Raw genomic sequence first — 10669 nt, forward strand, 5'->3', positions numbered from 1 at the left:
GTAATCGGTGACCGAGTATTCAAAGAAAACTCATAACCACCACCGTAAGGTGGTAGCTGTCGCCTTCTGCTGCCACCAGCCGCCGTGTTGGGTGGCGGTGTGCTTGTTCTTGTGTTTAGACTACCTTTGGGATGTTTGGACATAATTGGACTGGAACCATAACAAACACCATGAGGTGGTTGCCGTCGTCATGAATCGCTGTTGACCAGCACTACTCAAGGTGGTAGTGGGTGGTGCCCGACTTATTTAACCCTAGTTGACCTAATGAAACCCTAATTGATCTAAAGACTTAGCTTTTTGGCCTAATTGGGTTGTGATTGGGTTGGAAACCCTAATTAGGGTTAAGAAAACCCTAATTTTAGAGATATGGATTTTTGATTCTCAGGACCCACATTTTTGGATGACCAGATAGGGATTATGTATTAAGCTGACCACACTACGTGATTGACCCAATAGATTAATGGGTTAAGTTGGAAACACTTAACCCTAATCGTTATTTATATGAAAACCATAATCATGCTTGGGCCTTAAGTTGGGCCTTTCTATTGGGCTTTGGTGATTAGGTTATTGATGGGCACCTAGGAACAATTATATAGACTAAGAATATATGGATGAGCTTTAGGGTAAGGCCTAGGTCAGGGTTTGGGCCCAAGTTGGAAAATTAGGCCATAGATGGGCCATAACTGGGCCTTGAGGATGATGAGAGGTTGGACCATTGGAATGGAAAATGTTTGGACCGGACTAAATGGTTGGGCCTTAGGGTAAGACCATGTAGAGATTTGGGCCCAATTGGAAAATTGGACCATATGTTGGGCTTTGGTGCATAGTTTCACTTTTGGGCCTTTGGATTGGGCTTTGAGCTTGTATCGAGCTAAGATAGGGGTAAAGTAGTCTTTTACCCAAAGCATGGACTTATAGTGATGTGCTAGAACGCAATTATTAATTGGGTGTTGTTTTAATGTTGACAGTTCGGGAATTTGTCATTCTGCAGCTTGAGCTTTGTCTGTGGGACTTCAATAATGCGAGGTGAGTTACCTTTCAGTAGAAATGGGTCTAAAGCCACAATGCTGAACCACTAGTAGGAGTTGTTTATTAGATGATTTTCAGTGTGATAATTGTTTGGTATATCTGTTATATTCTTTGTGCTACTATTCTATGATATTATGTAGCAGTGGTAGGGGTGAAATAGTCCCTATTACTCGGTTGAAATAGACCGAAGGGGAGGTCAACACTCTGATATGCTAGGCAGTTATCCGGTGGAAAGAGACCAAAAGGGTGGCCAACTCCCAGATAAGTTAGGCAGTTATCCGATTGAAAGAGACCGAAGGGGAGGCTAACGCCCAGATATGTTAGGCAGTTATCCAGTTGAACAGACCGAAGGGGAGGCCAGCACCCAAATATATTAGGCGGTTACCGATTGAAAGAGACCGAAGGGGTAAGCCAACTCCCGGATATGCTAGGCAATATGTGTATTGTATGGTATGTGGTATGATGGGCAAACTCACTATGCTTCATGCTTACGGTTTACAATTTTTGTTTCAGGTACTTCATTTTCCAAAGGAAAGGAGCCAGTATGATCGCAGTGCATCACACCATGTTCCTGCACATGAGATGTTTGGGATTACACTGATATTGTTTTATGTTAACATGTTTGATTATTAACACTTTGGTTTTGAAATGGGACGTTATTATGGATTTTTTTATACTAATTAGTTTTTATAATAACTTAATTAAAAATGATTTTTTTTTTCTTGAATTTTGGGATGTTACAAATTGTATCACAATAAATCTTCCAAGAACATCTTATTGCAATTGTATGATTAAGAAGAAGAATAAAACATTGTTATAAATGGTTCGATCATAAGATGAGTTATACTTTGTTCTCAATTAAATTTTTAGATCCATACTTTAGTAACAATGAATCATATCTTGAAGGATAAAAACACCTCGTAAAATGTGGAGTAATAATGTTTTTCTAATCTAGCACGTTTGGAATTTGGATTTGTGATGTTTTCGTTGATCGAATAAGCAAGTTGAGACCTATTCTATGAAGTGTTTTTTTGTCGGAAATCTGCATGAACTTTTGAATATTTGTTTTAGCTCGTCAAGGAATGTTTCTTGAGAGAAAAACACGTATGTAAAGACTTCATGGGAGTCATATTGGTCTTGAAAGTTCCAAGAGTCAACCGATAATGATCCTTTTAATCATCACTAGCAAGCGACTTGAGGTTGATAGCATGTTGTGTTTACTGACACATTCTAATTTTTGTGCACTTCCAGTTGACTTGGAAACCCCTATGAGTTATATCTTTTTCATTTAACTGCAAAAGGCTAGGCACGTTTGTCAGTAAAAGTACATTGATCAATATGGGTGAGTTGCTAACAACATGGAAGCACCGGTGGGCTTTTCAGTTGCCATAAGACAAGAAATTTAGATTAAGCGAAGTGTAGTCCATGAAGGAGAACTATATGTGATTTTGGTTTGTCTGAAACCTTGTCTTATGACTATAAGTTGAAAAATAAAGTTATACATGCATGGGAACATATGCACCTTCGAATCTAGGTGACAAAAGTTTTCGCTCTAGTTCATGAAAATCATTATGAGGAAACACTTTTGTTGATAGGTTTTAAGTATCTAATAAAGATCAACGTGGATATTGGTTGTGTTAATTACATTCTCAAATTCACAATATGATTACAAAACCCCTCTTCATTTTTCGAATTGTGAGGAATGGAAAGGAATTGTTTAAACTTTCAGGAGACATGTTTATCACGTCTTGAAAGATGTTGACCACATACACTATCCAAATAAAGTGCATAAGCTTAAGAAGCACAATTAGAGTCTTGACGAAGCATATAGAAATAGGAGTTTGTACTTCCATGAGAAACTCAAAAGGTATTGATTTCTAGAATTCTAGTTGATTTTTGAGTACCTATCAAAGCTAGTGGGGGCATAATTGTTATGTCCGGTATTACATGTTGACAATACTATCGATAGGGAACAATGTCTATAATATACAAGTTGGAAAAGTTGGGAACTATTTTGCTATAGTGGACATAATGGAGACGACACTCATACTTCATTACGTATCTCAAGGTTTAGATTGTATAGTGTAATAGAACTTAGTCAATGACACATATGAATAGCATGTTGAAATGTTTCAACATTGGAGATTCTATATATGGAAATATTATAGCAAGAAATTGAACAGATATTGGACCCTTGTAATATTGAATTGAGTCCTATATGCTTTGGATATAGGATCGATTACATGTGTTATAATATTTGTTTATTCTAATTTTTCAAATACTCGGAGCATTTTGAGAAAAAAGAATAGAATTTTATTTGACTAGACTTATTAAACAATCTATCAAGAACATTCTGAGGTTTACTGAAGATTGGTTGCTTGTGGACAGTTGGAAGTATGGTATTGTTTTGAAAGAACCATAGTGACATGTTTTGGATTGAGATGATTCTTGGTCAGAATTGATGGTCATATAGAAATATGGAAATGATTCCATAATGGGAGATGGGTATATGGAAATGCCTCCGTGATAAGAGTTGGCTATAAAATCTACATGCGAGTTTAAAACTTTAATGTAAGAAAGGTTTTCAAGGAGTGTGCCTTGAATTTGAGACCTAATTACCATGGAATTGTTTCTAGTAACAAAGTTATAGTGGAATATTTTGAATTTGAGACCTAGTTACCATAATAAATTAATGAATGTAAAGTTGGAATTCCACCACATCTTGGATAGTGATAAAAATTTAGAATCGTGAATTGAGCATCATTAGACTAATGTCTAATCGATCTGTTCACAAAAGAGGGACCAACGAGAGGCATAGTATGCATGTTCAGGACATGACATGAATGATGTTATCTAATTCAAGTTGTTAGTTGGTTACTTGAAACATTATACAATGAATAAATTCGTAATTGTTATGGTGATTAAATAAAAGAGATTTGTTTATGATCATTGGGTATAATGTCATAGTTAATTAATTTATTATTGTGTTTTACATTGCATGTTTTATTTCCCTGAGTAATTTAAATGTTATTGAAAATTCCACAGTCGTTCATACTTTTGGAAGTAAGTAGTGAATTAAGACTGTCATTAATTGATTGTAGATTGTCAATTGAGGTTAAGACATTACAATTGGAGTTGCTACAATATTCATGAGTACTTTGAAAATAGAGATTTTAAGTATTGGATAAACCCACACTTAGAGATTACTTCATGGATGATGTCATGTGTAATACTAAGACGATAATATCTTTTATACTTAAATAGAGATATATAGTTCATAGTTTACAGATCAACTGTGCATTGGTTTACTAAAATGCATCTCGTAACTTGGTGTTATAAAGGGTTATTCCATGTGTGATTTGATGTGTCAATTGTATGCCTATATAGTCAAAGTAATTCGTTCCTTTTTCCCTAACAGAAAAAGCAATATCATTAGGCCCCTCGATGATTTGATGTTGACTATGTAGTGTTGGGCCCAACATGGACTAATTGATGTGTTCAATTTGAAGTCTAATCAACTCCTTACAAATTGAGAAATCATGAAATAGAATTTTGGACAATGAGATTGATTCTGATCCATGTATTTTGTTTATACAATGACTTGAAGAATAACATAATAGTTGATCACTTACCTTAGGGCCAATAGCTGATTTGAATCAGAGTTCGGTAGCGGCTTTGGAAAGCACTCTTTGTTGCTTATTTCAATGTCTATACTTGCAATTGATGTTATAGACTTACCCAAGTGGGATACTATTGGATTAAGGTGTCTAAGACAATAACTAAATTGGTATATTCTTGAATTGAAGCAAAGTCCTTTTTGGGTTGCCCTTAAAGCTAGTAACTAATTTGAATGACAGTTGGATACAGGGGATAATTTATTAGTTTATTGTACGAATAATAAACTAATTGGAAATTGAAATATATGATGTATTAATATATTATATGATTAATATATTAATTGGAAATGGTAATGATTAATTGATTAATTATAATTAATTTGGATTTAATTCTAGAATTAATTAGAATTAATCATGCAAGGACTCTTTGGTTTCCATGGGAGTTTCCTTAAGCAAGTATAAATAGGACACCATGGGTGCCTATTTTCATCCCACCTTTACTTGCTTTCATAGATCTGAATTTATGCTCAAGCCTCCTCTCATCAAGTCTTCTTGCTACTAGGGTTTTAGGTACAAACCATTAGAGGCCTCCATTCTTTTGGTGCTAGCTTTCCAACATTTAGAAAAAAGGATTCTACTTTGATTATTTACAATAATAACCAAAAGGCATTTAATCCTAATTTTGTATGAATTTCAATTTCATAGCCTCTCTCTTACGGTTTTTAGGATATTCATAGTTAGTTGCTATAAATAGAGAAAATATAGATCCTTCATAGGTTGCATGTGAAGTTAAGGGTTTAAGTGTGTTTTTGCCACATGTATTTTTTATTTATAACCAAGAAAAGTCATCACTATCCCATAACTCGGTTCAAAAATTGATGCCACAGAGGTAAATCTTTGAACAACCCAGATGTTGAATCTTTGAATAGCCCATGTGCCACTGATTTGTTGATATGTTCAATGTTTCATACAATGTAAGAACATAATTGATGTGTAGAATGTAAGTACAAGTTGTTGGACGCTGATTTTTTAGCCTAACAATCGATTTAACCATATTATGATACAAATCAAAAAGTACAAGCCAAAGCTATAACATTTAATATTTTCTTACTCTTTCTTAACGGTGATCGGTGAAAAAATTTTCCCTAGTTGTCATAGTCTCCCCTCATTTAGAAAATTTCATCGTAAAATTTATCTTATCATCGGGCTTCAAACAAGTACAGGTACTTGTTCTTCATTTGGTGCTCTATTTACCATGTGTATTTTGGTCCTCGCTTAGAGTTCAATCGCACCTTGACTATGGAAATTTGACTATGCTTGAGTCTCTTGACCTCTCAATCCATGATTTCGATTGGGTCTTCGACAAAGTTCAGTTTAGGGTTAATAGGAATTTCGTTTAGAGGAATGACTAGCGTTTCGTCGGATAGACACTTCCTAAGATTTGAAACATGAAAGACATCATGCACGTTATTGAGATATTGGGGAAGTCTAAATCGATAGGCTATTGGACCGATCTTGTTAAGGATCTCGAAAGGTCTAATGTATCTAGGAAACCACTATGCTAAGGAATGTTTGCCTGATGTTCCTCAAAAACTGAAGGTGAAGGACTCTACCTACTATGCTCATAGAGCACAACAACTTGTTAAAAGTGAAAAGGCTTTTGTCACTATGGTTTGAGGGAAAGTAAATGGGTGTTGGTTATCTGGTGATAAGGGTCAAGTGACATCTAGAAGAAACTTGTATCTTATAGCTAGACAGTCAATCGAGTGTGATGAAGGTTACTAGTCTTCTGGTTTGGAAGCTGATGATGAAGATACTAAGCTGAATTAGTGATACATGGCAACCAATGATCCACCTGGACGTAACATCATCGAGTAGGTAAAATCCATTATTACTGATAACAATTTTTATTAATCCGTTTGTGAACCTTATCTAAATCAAATTCAATCATATGTGACAGTCATTTATAAAGCTTATGATTCTACCATAAAAGTGAGTGAGAAGCTAGATAATGAGTAATGATTATTTTTTATATTTATTGCATTGTCGAAAAAAATAGGGGAGAATAATGAGCATTTAAGCATTTGTTCTGACTTTTAGAGTTTAGATTCTTGAAGACATCTGGTAAGACATCAGTTCCAGATTCAGAATTATTTGGTATTCTTTATTCTGATTTGTTGTAGGAATCTTTTCTATGACAACCCCAAATCTATTGCCGTTACAAAATCCCATCTTCACTAACGGAATGCGTCACCGTATATTATTTTCTGTAATAATTGGAGTCATCAATAAGCAAATATCTAGTTGTTTATATGTCTCGATATTATCATAAGTAATTATAACTTGTATGCGTTAACCCCGTTTAACCAAATAGAGTTACATTACTTTTTCAACCACTTCACCCGGGTAAAAAGTTTTAACCCCATTAAACTTTAGCATCGGGTAGCCGTGTATTGGGTGCAATACCCGAGACATATATAAACAAATGGACACTACATTTAAGCTCTTTTACCACACATCCTCTCTCTCTCTCTCTCTCTCACTACTTTCTCTCTCTAAACCCGAACCCGACTCCAAAACCGCGAATTCCGGCTTCCAAACGTAAGGATTTCTTCGCTATCTGGTTCTAATCATATTCCATAGCATATAGAGGCCAAAAATCATAGAAATTAGAGGATTAAGTGGAGTTTACGGCCTAGGAAGCCCCTTAGGCCGTAAACACCTAAAACCTTGCCAAAAGCCTCACTTTTCCTTCCTTTAAGCTTATGTACTAATTAAGGGATTTACCTAGGGGAGTTTGGACATTAAAACATAAGAAATGGAGGCCTAAAAAGAAGTTTACGGCCCAAGCTTATGCTTAGGCCGTAAACACCCAAAAACATTGGATTTAAGTCCCAAAAACTCATCTAGGGCATGGGGTAAATTTGCTATGACCTTTAGACATGTTTTGGTACATTAAACACACCATTTAGAGGCAAAAAGAGGAGTTTATGGCCAAGCTTGTGCTTAGGCCGTAAACACCCAATAATTGTGCCAAAATGCCCTTAAAACTTCACCTAATGTCATCTAGTATTTATCTAAGGTGAAGGGAAGTGTGTTTTACCATAAAACACCTCATTTTGAAGCCAATAGAAGAGTTTAAGGCCGAGGCTTTACTTGGGCCGTAAACTCCCCAAATATTATGACAAAATGACCCAAAAACCCCTCTAAGGCCTTCTTGAATTTATCTAAGACTCAAGGAAGTGTTTTGGACCCTTTAAACATCCATTTTTAGGGATTAAATGGAGTTTACGGACCAAGCACAAGCCTTGGCCGTAAACTCCCCAAAATACCACAAAATGAGAGTTTTAACCCTCCCAAATGGTCCTAGACACTTGTTAGAAAAATTAGGGAAGTGATATGAGGCTTAAACACGCACTTTGGAGGAATACATGAGTTTACGGCCAAGCCTAGGGGGCTTACGGCCGTAAACTCCCAAGGAGTGGTCTCTAGGCCTTAAAATCCAAGGGAGTGAGCTCATGGTCTCCCCCGTAAACCTCTCTTGGCCTTGTACCACTCCCGGGAACCCCTTTTAGGCCCTAAAACCCCAAATTGACGCTAAAATGCCTAAATACTTTAATGAAAAGCATAGAATGACTTATTCCTTGTAAAATACATATTTCATATGTCACTAGGATCCTAAAAGGGTGCTCAAGTCGTTATTTGGTACCAAACGTTCAACCGACACTTTTACCCGATTTACCCGATTCGCCCGATTTACGCGATTTCAGGTGAGTTCATACCCCTTTAATGAACCTTTCAAATGTTTTATATGTTTTAGGGGGGGATACAAGTTGATTATACATGTTTATGGAAGGTTATACAAGATAATTATTCATGTTACAGAGATTAATCACATGTGATTCACTAACCGTAGTTCAAATCACATGTGATTTATCACTATGCCTTATAAATGGATTTTACGTTTTCAAAACTGTTTCGGATAAACAACCAAGTTTTTAAATGTTTCTTTTGAGAAATGCTTTTATTTAACAAATCTTCTTATAAATTGTAACCACACTGATATATTTATATAAGTAAGACTTGAAGGACTTAGGACCGATAGCTCGCCTTATTTCCTGTTCTTGTTTGATTGTGGGCTTAGGGTAGTGGTTATCCGTCCGACTGTCGTTGATTTCTTATTTATATATCTTGTATATTAGTATGGGTTACAAATATTTCTCATTTCATTAGATGCCAAAATCATTAATATGACAAGAACCATACACAATAAGTTAACTATAATAGGTATAGTTAATGCTACTACTACTACTACTCACTATAGTCACTACACTCTACACTATAATCAACACTATTACCAGACAATACTCTAGTAGGGGAACACACTACGAACTATACTAAATGACTACTACACTATAACAAAAGAGAAAGCACTAAACAGACGGCAACACACTAATCCACTATGAGATACTCTATTCGCTACTCACTACGCCCGGAGTTTTCCGACAGGAAGACGACACTACATGTGTAGATCTACACGGGGCAGACGCTATTTCATCCCGACTGTTAATTTCAGTCCGCACCGTACAGGCCCAGGGATGCCACTACTTCACTATACTGTGCATGACCGGGAAGGTCATGGGGTCCGCTATTACACACGCTATTGGTAACATACAAGAAATACACTATAATCACACTAGAATGCCAAACCAAATGTTAAGTTAATATCCCGAAGTAACCAAGAATCTAACACTAAAGGAAGCTAGTACCACTATTATTGACTTCAGGCATAACATACCGTATTGCATTTACTCATTTGAGAGTCACTATTATATTCTTACGATAAATGGGTTTCAAAGATGAGAATGACATGTTTCTTAAAGATTTTCACTTACAACTCATTTTTGGAAAATATAGGATTTTCTAGGTTTTTACTACTATATATAACTGTAATTTGCAGTTTTTCACACTATCAGTTCTAATGCTTTCTATACAAAAACTCACACTAAACTCTTATGAACTCACCAGCTTTATGCTGATATTCGTTTTCAAAATAACTTGTATCCTCAGGTCAAAGATAGACAGGTACAGATGCAGTATTTTTGGAGAAGGTGGAGCACACAAGACCCATCTCTTATTTTTGATTTACTTTTGGTGTTTGTTCAACAATACGAAACACGCTTGTAATACAATTCACTATGTAAATGCAATGGTTGTATGTTTCTTGTTTACTATTATACAATTGTGATGATACTGTACATGACGTCCTCCACCCCGAAACGTATTCCGCCGTTATCGGTTTTGGGGTGTGACAAATTGGTATCAGAGCATTGTTTATAGTGAATCGAGTATATCAACTTATAAAAGATATACGAACTATAAACACTTCGGGACTAAAACACTCTGACCAAGAATATATACTGTTAAGTATCTAAAAGATCTAACTAAGTATATATATATATATATATATATATATATATACGCACATCACTATAAAACTCAGAAGTCAGTATCACCCTAGAACAAAACAAAAGTATTAAGATTGTTGGGCAGCACAATTGGGCTTAGAGACATATAGTCACATTCGGGGTGATGCAGCCTGATCAACTACGTTTTCCTGAGAGTGACTAGCATGTGCCTAAGTTTGGTTGTGATGTTGCAACAAGTCTAAAACTTACCAACACTACCACAATAACGTTACCGTAAGGATACTATAGGAGTATTCTGTATCTCTAGAACATACGTATGTGATAACAATAAGGGTCGCTACTAGTAGGACAATAGTTGCTAAGTGGATACACCACGGTTACATGTGATTAGGGCGCTATAGACTTAGAATCTGAAGCCTTTGCTTCATTCCCTGTTCTTGTTTGATTGGGGGTCTGAAGTTAGGGTTGCTTATTCGAAGAACTATCTTGCTTCGGTTACATGTAATCGGTATCCACTATGCAAGTATTGGGTCGACTAATAACGATTTATCCTATAATTATCTTAGAATAGTACGTCTATTAACCTTTCCATTC

This window comes from Lactuca sativa, chromosome 1 (genome assembly GCF_002870075.4).
Source record: "Lactuca sativa cultivar Salinas chromosome 1, Lsat_Salinas_v11, whole genome shotgun sequence".
Classification (NCBI taxonomy): Eukaryota; Viridiplantae; Streptophyta; class Magnoliopsida; order Asterales; family Asteraceae; genus Lactuca; species Lactuca sativa.